At 38.1% G+C, this 14,774-nt stretch overlaps 1 non-coding gene across 1 annotated transcript; it reads left to right on the top strand.

Moving 5' to 3' along the window:
* Nucleotides 1-9,306: 9,306 nt before the first annotated feature.
* On the top strand, nucleotides 9,307-9,381 carry Trnaa-ggc (transfer RNA alanine (anticodon GGC)). Its single transcript has one exon. It is a non-coding gene; the product is annotated as a tRNA-Ala (tRNA).
* Nucleotides 9,382-14,774: the final 5,393 nt, after the last annotated feature.

Raw genomic sequence — 14,774 nt, forward strand, 5'->3', positions numbered from 1 at the left:
TGGAAAAATAGTTTTGCACAATCTGCTGGCGATAGCGAATCGCCAGCAATGTGCCCGCCCTCTCTCCTTCAACAACGACCGTCATTTCTTCCTCAATGGATGGTGGACCTGGTGGTAATTTCTCTTGCATTTCATCTTTAAACTTAGCCAGATTGTAAAGGAAGAACGTCGCAATTATAACTGGTAATGAGTTGGCCAGTTATAGACGCAAAATAATTCGAACGCAACGAAACCTTTCTTTTCATCATATACTGTACTTTTACAATGACTCAAAACAGCGTTCATTGCAACCGCCAAATATAAAGTTATGGTATCCGGCTTTATAATATTATATTTTAATTAAAACAAGGGGCCCCCTAACGCCAACAATAAAGATACGCAAAAGATCGAGGTACAAAAAAAATGTTCAGTTGCTGCGCGCGTAGGATTCAGACGAGAGGCAAGATACGTCCTTTTTTTTTTTTCTCTTTTTGATTTATTGGATAAGAACAGAAGTTAGAAATGATAAAAAAGAAAATTACAACGCAAAGGTTAGGAGGCGATTTAAACAGTTAACAGTTACGGTTACATTAACAGATAAAGTTACGGCTACTGGCTGGAGGGAAAGAAGAAGGAGAAACATCATGTTATATGATTACTCCCTCACAATTCCTACCAAAGCTAGTCTGGGTTGTGTGGGGGCTTTGATGTTCCGTTATTTCTTTGTTTGTGGTGCTTTGATTTTGGTTTATGTGTAGCTTCTGGGTTTTTTTCGTTGTCTTGTGGGCTTACGTAAGGGTCTTTTGCTGGCTTCAGATCTGTCCGGTATGTTGCTCTGCGGTCGATTAGAAGATTTCCCTGGATGTGATGGCTGTTCCGGTTCAATCCTGTGGTCTTGTTTTGGAGTGGGATAGGGTTTTTCTTTGTCCTGTGGTTCTTCTTCTATCGATTTGTTGCCAGGTTCTGGGATGTCATAGGTGGTTTCGTTTTGTGTGTCATCAGTGCTGTTTCCATGGATTATAAGTGCCGGGAAGTCGTTGTCGTTGACGTTGGGTTGACTATTTTCAATTTCCAGAGTTCTTGACATTGGGCATACAGTTGCCCAATGGCCTGGCTTGTTGCATTTCCAACAGTTCTTGTTGTTGAGTTGTTCCCAGGATGGAAGGAATGTCATTTTTTGGCCGTGTAGAGAGATTTCGCTGGGGATATTTTGGCGGTTTGCTTTATCGAGGTAGATCTTGACGAAGGCATTTTTGATGTTGGGATATTTCTTGTGGGTGCATCTCGTTGCTAATTTTATTTTCCCAATATTGAAGTCATCAAAGCATTCTCATAATATCTTTATTTTCCCATTCGCATGGGACGGGGTGAAGCGTTATTAACTCCCATGGTGGGTGAGGGTCCTGCGAATATACTGAGAATTGTTGTTGGTTGTGCTTGATCAAAGGGCATCCTTTGAAGTGATCATGAATTTGCTGTTTAAGGCTACCTTGATATGTGACGATTTCAAATATTTGACGCTTTTTATTGACGGTTCTGCATCCTTCTATATCCTCTAAAGGGTATAGTGTGGCTAATATCATGTCTATAATATCTTCAACTGTAAATGGTGTAGAATTGCCCAAAACGTGAAGGTAGAGAGTTCTTCATGGATACTGTTTGTAAAGTTGGTGTACAAGAAATAAAGCGTGATGGAATAAAGACTGAGGCAACCACCGTTAGGAGGCGCTATACAATTGAAAAATTGGCTAGGGCTTCGCCCTTTATATATTTGCCAACTGCGGCGGGGTAATCGAATTAAGGTAAGCATATGGACCAATGACTCTCCTGGCTTTGTTATTTGTATTTGTCTTCCAGCGACTGAGATTTCCGGTACTATGTTTTTCAGTTTTATGTCCTCTAGGAAGAGGTTAACATATCCGTTTAGTTTACCGGGGTGCGATCTATGTTGGCAGAAAAAGGCTCTTTTTACTGTGCCCCATTGTTTGTCTTTCGCTAATGTGGCTAGATGTGTGAAGTTCCATTCGAATGGGACTGGGAATAGTGTTATTTTTGTGTGCGGTTTTTGTGGTTCGTGTGATGTGGCTGTGATAATTGTGTGACTGTTGATTCTGATTCGTTTCCCGTTTTCCAGCTCGGTGTTTAGGCGATAGTTGTTGAATTTTTCTCGATAGCTCTGTTCGGCAAAGCTTATTTCGAATATTTTCTGTGCTCTGTTGAGCGAGCGGGCTCCTATTATGTTCTCGTCATATGGTTTAAGGGCGTCTTCGTTATCAAAGAGGCCCATGAAGTCAAAGATGGTAAATTGTTCAGTTCCTGTAATTTGTATATTTAGGGCTCTTGACAGTGTGTAGTCCGGTCTTCTTTCCATGTTGTTTGCTGTTTTTTACCGATGGATTGATTACGATTTGTTTTGCCGTTAGGTGGCGGCAAGGAGGGGTACGGGAAGGAGAAAGTGGTTCTCAGCTACTTGTCAGAAGGGAAGGCGTAGCGAGCGTGGGCGAAGGGATTAGCAGTGAAAGGGGCGAAGGAAAACACAAGGGTAGGCGATACAGTTGCAGTAAGCGGTTTTTCAGTTAAGTGTGGGTCGATTAGTAAGTTTAACACGGTTTGTGGGGTTTACGAGTTGCGATGTGTTTGTGTCAGAATCGATTGCGGGTTTTTAGGTGTGGTTATCGGTCAAAGGTCAAACACGAGGGCGTGTTGAGCGGGACAGGTGCGGGTCCTACTATGTGTGGTTCTCGTAGGGGGCGCTAGAGAGCCCGAAAAAATACCGGGAGCTCCGCTATTTTCAATTTACGTTATTTTCAATTTACGTTGCGCGAAATTGTTTAAAGTACAACAAGGTGACGTCCGAGTGACGTCACTGTTGTACTTTGGCGATGGTGGATAGCGGGGGGGGTGAAAAATGGACAAGTCTGTGGCGTTGTAAACACTAAGGGGAGCTAAAGAGCTCGAATTTTTGCCGGGAGCTTCGCTGTATCTGTGAAACAGCGAGGTGAGAAAGTTTCTAAGTCCTGGGGGGGACGTCCCTGTGACGTCACCGGCAGGACTTAGCGAAAAAATAAACAACGTAAATGCACGTTATAGTTGCCTATAAGGCAAAGGGTTGTCGCTGTGGTCAGACACTAGGTGTCACTACAGAGGAGCAATTACACGAAAACACAAATCTACAGTAAATGGCGCAAAACTACAATATTAACCACAAGTAAGAAAAAAGTTAAATGTCGAGCCTACACTACTGAGAGTTAGGACCACGAGAACAGCGACCTATACTAAAAAAATACACAAAAAACCCTACAAAGCCCTACAAGGCCTGCCTGGCGCCTCAGCAACTGTTTGTTGCTGCGGCTGCTGCCTAACCCTCTATCAGGGTCTGTCACAGAGGCGAAAAAACCTCTAAAGGTTGTGATTAAAACGCCTGTCTCAGCGTTGAAGGAACCGAATTCGCGGTTGCAAGTGTGATTCACTCGGGTAAGAAAATGTCCGGCGGAACAGTTTTTTTTTAATATTATACTCAGGTATGCAACTGAACCCTTATTTGGTCCAGTGCTCCGTAGATTATTTTTTAATCACATACGGTTGGATCATCATTCGTATAATACATCTTCGGCCGGAGCCGGTGCCGCATGAGGGCGCAAAAAGTACAAGGTAAGTTTTCTATTTTTTATTATGTTGTAAGAGCGTAAGGTGTTGATTGTAGAAGGTAACAATATATAGAAATATATGTGAGCACAGTCGTACATATAAGACAAGTTTAGTAGAGAGGAGCGCAGCAACGTCTACCGTCTCTTGGTCCGTGAGGTTTGTATTTAAAATTTCTGTTAATTTTTCTAATCCTATTTTTATTTTTAGGTCCGAAATGAAAGTTTTAAATTTGAGTTCGATTTCATCGGTGAGATTTGTTACAAATTGATTTTTGTCCGTAATATATTCATTCCTAGTTTCTGAAATGGTTTTAAATTTAATTATTGTTGTTTTCATAATTTGGAGGATTTTCAGATTGATGAGATTATTTTGGAAGCCTGAGGAATTTTGATTATAAAGGAGGACATCCTCGTCTGGCAGGAAGGTTTGATTAAAATTTTGTATTGTATATGTATTTAAATTTTGAATTATACTTTGGGTAATTTTACAATTTAGAATTAAATGTTGAATATTATTATCTTTATTTGATTGACAGAAATTACAATTACGTTTAATTAATTGTCCTATTTTGTTTTGGTAGATTTGCTGGGGAGACATGGGCAATACGGTATGCTATTTGTCTTTCATTGTTGGTAAATAATTCTTTCGTGTTTGGTGTTTTAAAGAGTAGCGCTAACCAATTTATATTTTGGTTGGAGTCTTTAAATTGAAATACGGTTTTTGTTGTCGTGATTTGGTTTAGGGTCTGATATATGTTTTTTAGTTTAAGAGTTTTTCCAATCAAATTCTGGGTCATGTTGGTTAATTTTTTCATACTGTGTTAAAATGAATTTCCATTTTGGATTGGGTTCTGGGCGTTTCGGGTAATTATTATTGAATAAATTTTTGTTGATGGTTCTAATTTTAAATCCAATTTGGTAAAGCGCCCAGTCATGATAAATCTGATTTGTTTGGTTTATGTTTTTAATATATCTTATCCTTTCTAGGTGGGCTGCGCTTATTTTATTCCGTATGTCTACCATTTTAAGGCCACCGTCTTTATATTTGGATTGGATTTTGCTTCGGCTGAGTGGTTCTATTTTTAATGGCGACCATAGAAATTGGTTTATGATGTGTTGTAGGTTTTTTATTGTTCTATTATCGGGAATAATTATGCGTGCTACGTGGATTATTTTTGAAATGATTAGGGAGTTTATCAAATTAATTTTCCCAAGCATAGTCAAGTTGAGGTATTCATATTGCTTTATTATACCTATGATTTTGTCTTTAGTTGCGTTCCAGTTGATTGCGTTATTTTCGTTTGTTTCATTGTATGTAATTCCTAGTATTTTTAATTGGTCAGTAAAATATTGGTTATAGTTAGCAAATAAAAGCGATTTAAAATCTTGGACAAGCGTTAGTATTTTGGTTTGGTTTTTGTTTAAAGTTTGGCCCGTAATTTTTTCATAATTGTCTAGTTCTATAAATAAATGTTTAATTGAGTTTTGGTCGGATATGAAGAAAGTGTTGTCATCGGCATATTGTTGCATTTTGATTGTGTTTTTCCTAATTTTGATACCTTTGATTTCTGGATTGTTTTGAATTAGTTCGGCTAACACTTGTCCAAGGCAAATATATAGAATCATTGATAGTGAACAGCCCTGACGGAACCCCTCGTTTGATGTTTATCTCGTTTGAATTTTTACCGTTAATTTCAATTTTGCTACTAATATTACGATAGAGTATGGTGACCCATTTTATTGTAAATTTATCGACTTTGAATTTTGTTAGAATTTGGTGAATTAGGTGGTGGTCCGCTTTGTCGAATGCCTTTTCAAAGTCGGTTACTAAAAGTGCCAATTTGTTGTTTTTTTCTTTACTATATTCTATTGCCGAATTAATGTTGTAATGAATTTCTTGCATTTGTCTATTTGTTACGCCGCATTTTTGTGATGTGTCAATTTTGTTGTCGAGTTGTGGCCTTAGTCTATTGGTAATAATTTTACTTAAAATTTTGTAATCAGTGTTTAGCAATGAAATGGGTCTCCAGTTTTTTATGTAATTAAGGTCGCCTTTTTTTGGTATTAGTTTTGTTATAGCCAATTTCATGTTATTTGTCATTTCTTTTTTTAAATAAATGTTCGCGTATAATTCAATTAGGTCGTCCATTAGATAATTTTGAAATTTTTTGTAAAATTTGCTAGTAAGTCCGTCAGAGCCGGGGGATGAATTATTGTTTAAAGAGCTTATGGCTAGAATTATTTCTTGTTTATTTATGAAAGAGGGAGGTTCTATGTTTTGGTCAGGGGATTTGCTTTTGCTTTTATTTCCTATTATTTCTAGAATTTGATTTTGTTTGGTGCGGTCTATTTTATTTTCCGTTCCCCATAATTTGGTGTAAAATTGATGTATTATTTTTTCAATGTGATTTGGGTTGTTCGTAATTTGGCCGTTTTCATTTTTTAATTGATAGATGCCTGTTTTGAGTTGGTTTTTCTCCATTTCCTATGTGTTTTATCCTAGAGCGTATTTTTTGTCCTTCTAGTTTTTCCGTTTCAATAGATATTGTTGCAATTCCACAAACATAGTGCAGTTGTCGGCCATCTTTAACATCAACAGAAAATCCTTGTTTTTCAAGTTCCTCCATTTCAAAGCCCCAAATAACTTCACATCAGACGATTTTACAATAGCTACTAAGCGAAGACCGGTATTTATGTTCTACATTTCCAACAGTGCAGTAAAAGCATGTCTAGACGTACGTACCAAGGGGGTTACATATTTCAATATCATCGCGGTATAGATGCAACCGAAGTATGACCTTTTTTCCTCTGAAATATTGATTTGAATTAAATGCACTGCCATCTACAAAAGAACTGAGTAATGAATGTGTTGAATAAAGTGTCCGGCCAATACTATCTATGACATCTGGGTGCGACAAATAGTGCATTAATGATTTTTTTACCGAAACATAATGAAAATGGTGACTTGAATTTGATTTATTTGTTTTGGTGCAATGTATCTATCCAATTGAAGAGCAGTATTGTTTAAAAACATGTTCCTGCTGCAATTTATTCCATAAAATTTCTGGAAGGTTAGTATTCTGTGAAACTGATTTTTTAACAACTAATGATTCATTAGATTTATTTAATGAAATGTGGTAATCCACCAAAAGTTTCACAATATTATCCCCCATTATATGCTTAGACACAGTATTTTCCCTACATTTCAAATAGAGCAAACAAAATTGTTCTTCAAATAGGTTGTCAATGAATTCAAAATTTAGTTGTTCGCAAGCTTCTTCTTGGGTTGAAGTGTTGGATAAGTTTGTAAGTACAGCCCCTTCAACAATTGCATCAGATTGAGATGTGATTTAAACAAAGATTTAATCTTTCTTAACTTCTATACAACTTTCTATGGAACACTTTCTTGACATAATAACAAAAAATTGTTTGCAATGTCAATATGTAATGATAATGGGCTTGAATACCATAACTGTACGATTGAGTTTGCAACCTGAAAGTCATTCATAAGAGGGGGTTGCTTTTTTTGAATAACTGGTATTATTCAACATTGTTGATACTCAATAAGCTAAGCCTTTATGTGAAGTGATGAACAGAAACAAGGAAAACTGACCTAATATAGCTTCAAAATTGTCATCATACAGTTCAACATGGGTGCACAACAACACTGCACAGTGGATAAAAGATAAACCACCCTGTATCTTATACAACCGATGGTTCTAGGGGTTTAATAAATACACAAATCTGGATCGTAAGACAAAATGTTTTTTTTTGCAACTAAAATCGCTAAATTATGCAGGTAGGTTGCTCAAGATTAACTGCTTTAGAAATAAATAGTAGTGTAATTTTGCATATCCGGTTACAGTATAGTGCGAATTGCGAAGTTCGGTAGACGAGCGAGCCGGCAGAATAGCCTCTTCCTAAAATAAGTTCAAGGAAAATAAAATGTATGTAAAGATTCAAAAACTTTGTGGCAACCCTGATGACTTAACTAATTTATTCGATACAAACGCCCAAGCGGCGCGCCCATCACCCTTGGAAATAAATCGGCGCTGTTCTAGAATGCTACCTTCCTTCTATAGACCTACTTAAACCTGCCCAAACGCAAAGCTGTCATTAATTTCAAACGTTATGTGATATACAGTTTGGTATATATATCATCCAGCCAAATTTTATAAATATAGCATAGGAAAACTAGAACGACGACACAGAAATGTCCGGAAAGTTTTCACTGCTAAAACCACGCCAAATGCCCCTGAATTTCAGCATTGCTGTTCCCACTTTCCAGACGTATAATCATAGAAAACTTAGTATTTAACGAAATAAAAAAAAAATTATTAGGGCAATTGTACTAACTACCAATCGGTATGTTGTAATAATATTCAAGTATTTATAACTTACTACTAAAACCTAATTTAAAACATTTTTTGATGAAAAATTTATCACTTAAAAAGATTTAAAATAATGCTCTTAAATTCTATAACGAAACCGATTTAATGCAAAAGTGTCAAGTAAAATAATAAACGAACGCCTGTGTTTATATTACGAATAAAAATCAACTAACACTTGTAAACAAATACATTTGTGTACCTATTTCCAAACGCGGTAAATTACACAATATATAAGGGTGTTTAAAACAAAACACCTTTAGTATGAGTTTAAGGTATATTCCACCCTGTCGTGCAACTATTGGAGGGGTGTAAAATGCCTTAATCCGCCATTATGGGCAGAACGTACAAGTAAACACCCGCCAAAGATGGGTGGAAAATAATTCACCCCATGCTATTCCACCTTTACGATTTACAGTGTAGCGACTTCACGCTTTATCAGTGAGAATCACTTTCAGAAATAATGGCTGGCGGAGATACGAAAACTTGTAATCTCGGACGAAATATAGGACTTGTAGGACATATTGTCTCTAGGAACCTAATAATGCTTGGTGTTATGTATTCAAATATTTTTTTATTGTAGTATATAATGTCGGTTGAGATGACCGCTCAGTCAGCGACCATATCTCATACTTAATAAAATAAATAACCGTTTAAACATAAAAAACCGAAAAGCCTCATCGCACACTCTGTCGATCTTTGAGGCAAGCAGAGCACAAGCCAGAAAAACAACTCCGTATTCGGCGAGTCTGCGATGGCTTTTCGGTGTACTAGTGATACGGAAGCCGTAATCGTTGGTCATAAATGTTATTAAACACGTATGTGTGTGTGTCTTTCATTGATTGATACGGACTGATGATATCCCCCAATGTGAAGTTGCCTGTACTAACAACAGCATGTGCAATTGGCGTATGGTTGTTTCTCGACTCGCTCCTCTCTGAGCCTGCATAGCTCAGTTGGTAGAGCGACGTTCCCGGCTTGACCGGGGAGGTCGAACCTCACTGCAGCCAGTTGTTTTTCTGGCTAGCTCTGCTTGCATCATAGATCGACAGATTCGGCGAGTCTGCGATGGCGGCTTTTCGGTGAACTATTGATACGGAAGCCGACTGTAATGGTTGGTCATAAAGCAGTTTCCGAGGGGCTAGATCACAGATGTTGTTAAACACGTATGTGTGTGTGTCTCTTTCATTGATTGATACGGACTGATGATCCCCCAATGTGAAGTTGCTTGTACTAACAGAATGTGCAAGAAGTATTGGCGTATGGCTGTTTCTCGACTCGCTTTTTACTGAGCCTGCATAGCTCAGTTGGTAGAGCGACGGCCCCGGCTTGACCGGAGGTCGTGAGTTCGAACCTCACTGCAGGCCAGTTTGTGTTTCTGGCTTGCATCATAGATCGACAGATTCGGCGAGTCTGCGATGGCTTTTCGGTGTACTATTGATTAGGGAAGCGTAATCGTTGGTCATAAAGCAGCTTTCGAGGGGCTAGATCACAGATGTTATTAAACATGTATGTTGTGTGTGTGTCTTTCATCGTATAAACATAAGTTTGAAGTGAATGTGTAAAAAAATATATTTCAGATAAAATCAGAGACAAAAAATATCATATTACGTTGCTGCAGGAGACACATTGTTTTCCCGCGGACGAAAAGTCATATGGGCACATGGAACTAGTAGAGGTGTGGCTATTTGTTTTCCAAGCGCCTAACGTATTCATCAGTAACAGATTTAATCGCCGACCCACAACTAATAGATATGGCCCAAACTCTGACAGTCCAACATTCTTTGATAGCGTATTTTCAAACCTAATGACGTCAAGCAGCCATGACCTTATAATAATAGTAGTAGTGACAAATTAGAGTACAGGCGCCCACAGCACGCAAACCGCAACTCACGCTAGGCTTGCATAACGCGTTTCGTGTCTTGCATCCAACAACCCCAAAATATTCCAGGATTAGAAGTAATCCAAAGGTAGCAAGATTTATTTCTGGTTTCCCAGACATTTATGTGTGATGTCTTACCCACTGACATGTCCAGGGAATCACGTCAGACCACAAAATAGTGACAATTTCTATTAAATTAGCTCCAATTCTACACGGAACTGGTTATTAATTGGAAGCTTAACAATAACTTTAGGGGATAAAAAGTACCTCACTGTGTAATTCGTAGTACAATTAAAGATTATAACATAACCAACAAAAGGTCTATGTTAGGTGGGACGCTCTAAAAGCAGTTACGTGGGGTGTCAATTAAATATAGCTCACATGAAATAACGTCATCCACAACCCCTATTCAACAAAAATGAACTAACAAAACTTAAAAACGAACTTGACATGTTAGTTAAAATTAAAACAAAGGGGCTATTATAAGGAGTAGAGAGCACAGTGGGCAGAGTTGGGAGAAAAAAATACAAAATATTTCCTCAATCTCGAAAAAAGACACACCGCTAATAAATCGCTTAAATGTGGGAGACACAACATGCACTGGCCAAACTCAGTACTCACTGCCTGCAATTAAATCACGGTTAGTTAAATTAAATCTTCCGCAACTAAACACGGAACAGTTATTGCGGCTAACTGCACATGAACCACATACAGCGGATCCTTTGTATGCCAAAAAACAAATCCCCGGGACTGGATGGGTTTCCGGCAGAGTTTTATCAATCATTTTGGCCTGAGATTAAGGATGATATATTCCTCGACTTCTAAAACAACTACAGACCAATCACGCTATACTTAATACCGACTATAAAATCGTATTAAAGGTACTGTAGAGAGGATTTTATATGCAAAGCTTTGGTTTTGGAAACAACATTTTACACTGGCTGCGGTGCTGCTACACAAACCCATCCATGTAAAATCACAAACCAAAAAACTTTCTATCCCGGGCATTCGTAATCGAACGTGTTGTGAGGCAAGGCGACCCACTCTCACCTACACTTTTTGTACTGTGCATAGAGAATGCCTGGCCTCAGCACTACGCGCTGATGAATTTGTTGGTATTAAGCTTTTCAATAACGAGTTTAAAAAGGGTGCTCAGGTTGTAAAATTAACATGAACACGTCAGGCCCGGGCGACAGATTAGGACGGAGCGTCCCTTTTTAGATAGTTAGCTTGCCCCCTGCAGAATCGTCAGCGTCATCCCGATGAACCTTCCAGAAAACTTTTTAAACTGATATATTATTGGTATTCGCCTGGTTTGCTGGCTGCTTTAATGCAAACATGTCAGCTAGTTATTTACCCTTGTTATGAAACAAACAGCCTTGCGTAAACAGCTTTAAACACAACAGACGATAATTATTGTAGTTTGACTGTAATAAAAACCTTTTCATATTTGTGTTTTTACCAATAATATACACTTAAATCAAATAGTATACATATCATAAAAGAACTCTAGATATTTCAAAAGCCTTTCTCACTTAGCAAATTTACAAAACTTAATGCAGCCGTAAAGCTGTTTGGTCATTGCCTTTACAACCTAACTCAATTTATTTGGGGTTCTAAATGGGAGAGGATAAAAGGAACAAAATTATGCGCTAGCGTTGGTCAAGGTGGCGCTAACATGCATCCCGCGCTGGGTATCAAAAGGGTAACAAAACTGTTCGATGACAGTTATAAGAGGCGCCTTGGAAAAAAATGGAAAGAAGTAGTATAAGCAACAATAAAATAATAGAATGTTCCTCTGCCCTCTCTCAAAAAGCCCGAAAACTGATTCCTTTGCAAACTATCAGAAAAACAATTGCGGACTGCAAACAGCTGGTTAACATAATGTTTACAGGTATGTCTTACGATAACCTCGCCCAAGGATTATTTAGAACATCTAAAACTAATTTAGGCTATGGACAATAATGGGCCTTAAATAAACCTAGTAACATATATCCATGATTGACAACAAGTTGCAGACTGCTACTAAATTTCACTTAAAACTTGATACAGTTAAAGAAATTTAATCACATATTAAAGATGCTGGCTTGCCCCCCCCAGTCAAACAGCAAATCAAGTGGGAATTTGGAATTAAAGAAATGTAGCGCACGTGTTTTATTTTTGTACCAAAGTGGTAACTTTCTGGGAAAAAGTAACTGCCTGGATCTCGGCGAAACTTCTGATTGATTTACGCCCTAATCCTGTTCATATGTTGTTTGGTATTGTGGCAGATCAATCTGAAAACCCTTTTGAATTGTTCGTTGTGTGCGTGTTTTGTAATTTACCGCTGTAAGTACGCCGAATCCGTGCCGAATTTCAATATGTTCTCCTAAGTATGGTTAAATCGGTTCAGAAATCGGAGAATCTATTACAAAATTAACGACTTTCTTTGCAAGTGGCAAGGGCTGTTTTATAGCTTTCTACATGTTAACCCGAATCCCAACTGAATTTTAATGCCTTCCTGCTAATTCGTGCGCACACCTTATAGCCCCGGTAGGTCACACGTTTCATGTACTTCGATTTTTAGAATTTTTTGTTTTTAGGCGAGAAGCTTATCTGTTAAGAATAGCTGTATATGTATATTTTCGTTCGCTTTATTTAACTTTTCACTTCACCTCACTTGGTTTGTTTCGCTGCCTTTCTACTTTTGCGTTTTTCACTTGTTACCACTAATTGTTTTACTCTTTTTTTTTGTTACGGGCAATTCCTTAGAGAACCCCGGCAGTCTCGTTTTGAGCGTGTGCGCTAGCGCTTTGTGCGTTCGCACCACACGGCCATACTGATAATATAAATACTAATGTTTAACTTGAATGTGGCATCCGGTCAGTGACAGGCCGTCAAAGCAGTGAATAAGAAATGGCGCAACAAATAGCGAGCACGCCAGGACCCCTTTATTATTTGTTTCTTTTGTTACTCACACCTTTACGTTTTTACTCCTAATCACTGATTGTTCTGCCCTAAAGGACATCTTTTTTGTTTGCGAAACCGCGCACGAGGGCATCAGTCTCGTTTCAGTTCTGGTGTGGCGTGGTCACCTTTTTTATAGGAGCAAGCATGCAAGCTAGCGTTCGCGCTCGCGCCGCGTGGCCTTTCTGCAATAAATAAGTTATCTAATTTAGTTGTGTGCAAGGTCAGCGACAGGTCGTCAAGTAGGAACCGTATTTTTGGCGTAACATATCATCGTCACTGGTAAACTAAAGAGACTTATGTCCAATTTAAGGCACAAAAAAAACATCTTTATAAAAAGATGCACCCAACGGGATTTATGTCTGGACAAGTCTTTTCCGCCTATGTCCAGTTTATGGACAAGCTTTTTTACGCTGTCAGATGTTGATGTAAAGCGTGCAAAAAATGCCCTGGAAAAGATTGCAGAAACAAGCAAACCGAATATGCGTGGTATAAGACAGGGAATCACAATACACTGCCCAAAGACCGCGAGGAAAACGTAATAAAGCATATAGAAAAATTTAAGACGAATCATAGCAATACCTACCCGACTGACTGTCCATCGCATGTATAAAACATGACTTTTATAAACGGATGTTTAATGAAAAATTGTTCGTGATATAAACAAAACATTAAAAAGTTAAGTGAAAGATCATAATTTGCTTGATGTAGTGGTTGCTGCGTTCGACCTCCTAAAAACGCTTTAGGCACCGCAACAGCCTCATACTGGTACTACAATTTTTCTCGCTTTTTTTTGATAGCGGACATAATAACAAGAAATCGCTTTCCACATTTTCTCAAGATATTTTTAACTTTTTTTACCGTAGACCTCGAAAGAACGTCACAAGAAAAGACCTCATAAATTGACTTCACAATAGACAAATAGACTTCAGAAATCTGCAGTTTTCGGTCAACAAATTTAAAAGGATAAAAAGAGTCTAAATACATTGAGTGCAAAAACGTTTTATTATTAATTAAACTTTTTCCTTTATACAGGTTATACACTAATATTTCAATTGGTCAGTGGACCCCAGTTTAAGAATCCCTGCTTTAATATGATGCCGAAATAAAGGCCCGTGAGACAACGATCCGCTTTTAAAGACTGCGTGATGCCATGTTACAGGAGAGCGCCACCCTGTTGATTAACAGTCATGCCTGGTATGATTTACGATTTCATGGTGTATACCCGTTGCCTGAAAACCTAGGCGTTGCTGGAAATGTTGTCAGGAGACAAAGAACTTCAAGGTGTATTTTGATATCTGGTTTAGTTCGGTTGGCACCATCCGATCAAACAGACTGAAAGGATGCACACTAAAGAGTGATTAAACAGCAGGGACGTGGAAGCCTGGACAACAAATGTGAAGATACTGAAGAAGTTGTTGCATTGTGAAGTGTAGACGTACTGCACCATTGATCGCGCAGACAAGTGCAAGCGCTGGAGTTCGTATAAAATAAATAATATATAAAAAATTATAAATCTTACAAATCCTACTACAACAAATTAAAAAAGTAATCCAAACAGAAATACTTTGAAACTCAATTAAAAAGATAGCAGTAGTTCAGCTAAACTTGGATATTATTCAAAGGTTACAAAATAATAGTAAACCAAAACATGTATGTGACGACTGTGACGTCCAAAATTTTAGGACTGTCACGCATAGGCTTACAAGTCAGCAAACCTAGGCTTGTGCATTCGTAATTGGCGTCATCAGGAACGATGAGTCGGAAATTTACAATTGTCCTCTAAACTGCACAAACTATGGTTTTCAGTGTTATATTATGGCGATAAAGGTGAGAGAGAACGGTGGACAAATTCGGCAACAAATACAGTTCGCATCCAAAGAGAGGGCACTCCAGATCACAGCATACAGAGGGTTTAACAGTATACAGGAG

Source organism: Ascidiella aspersa, chromosome 7 (assembly GCF_963924565.1).
Source record: "Ascidiella aspersa chromosome 7, kaAscAspe10.2, whole genome shotgun sequence".
In the NCBI taxonomy this organism is placed as follows: domain Eukaryota; kingdom Metazoa; phylum Chordata; class Ascidiacea; order Phlebobranchia; family Ascidiidae; genus Ascidiella; species Ascidiella aspersa.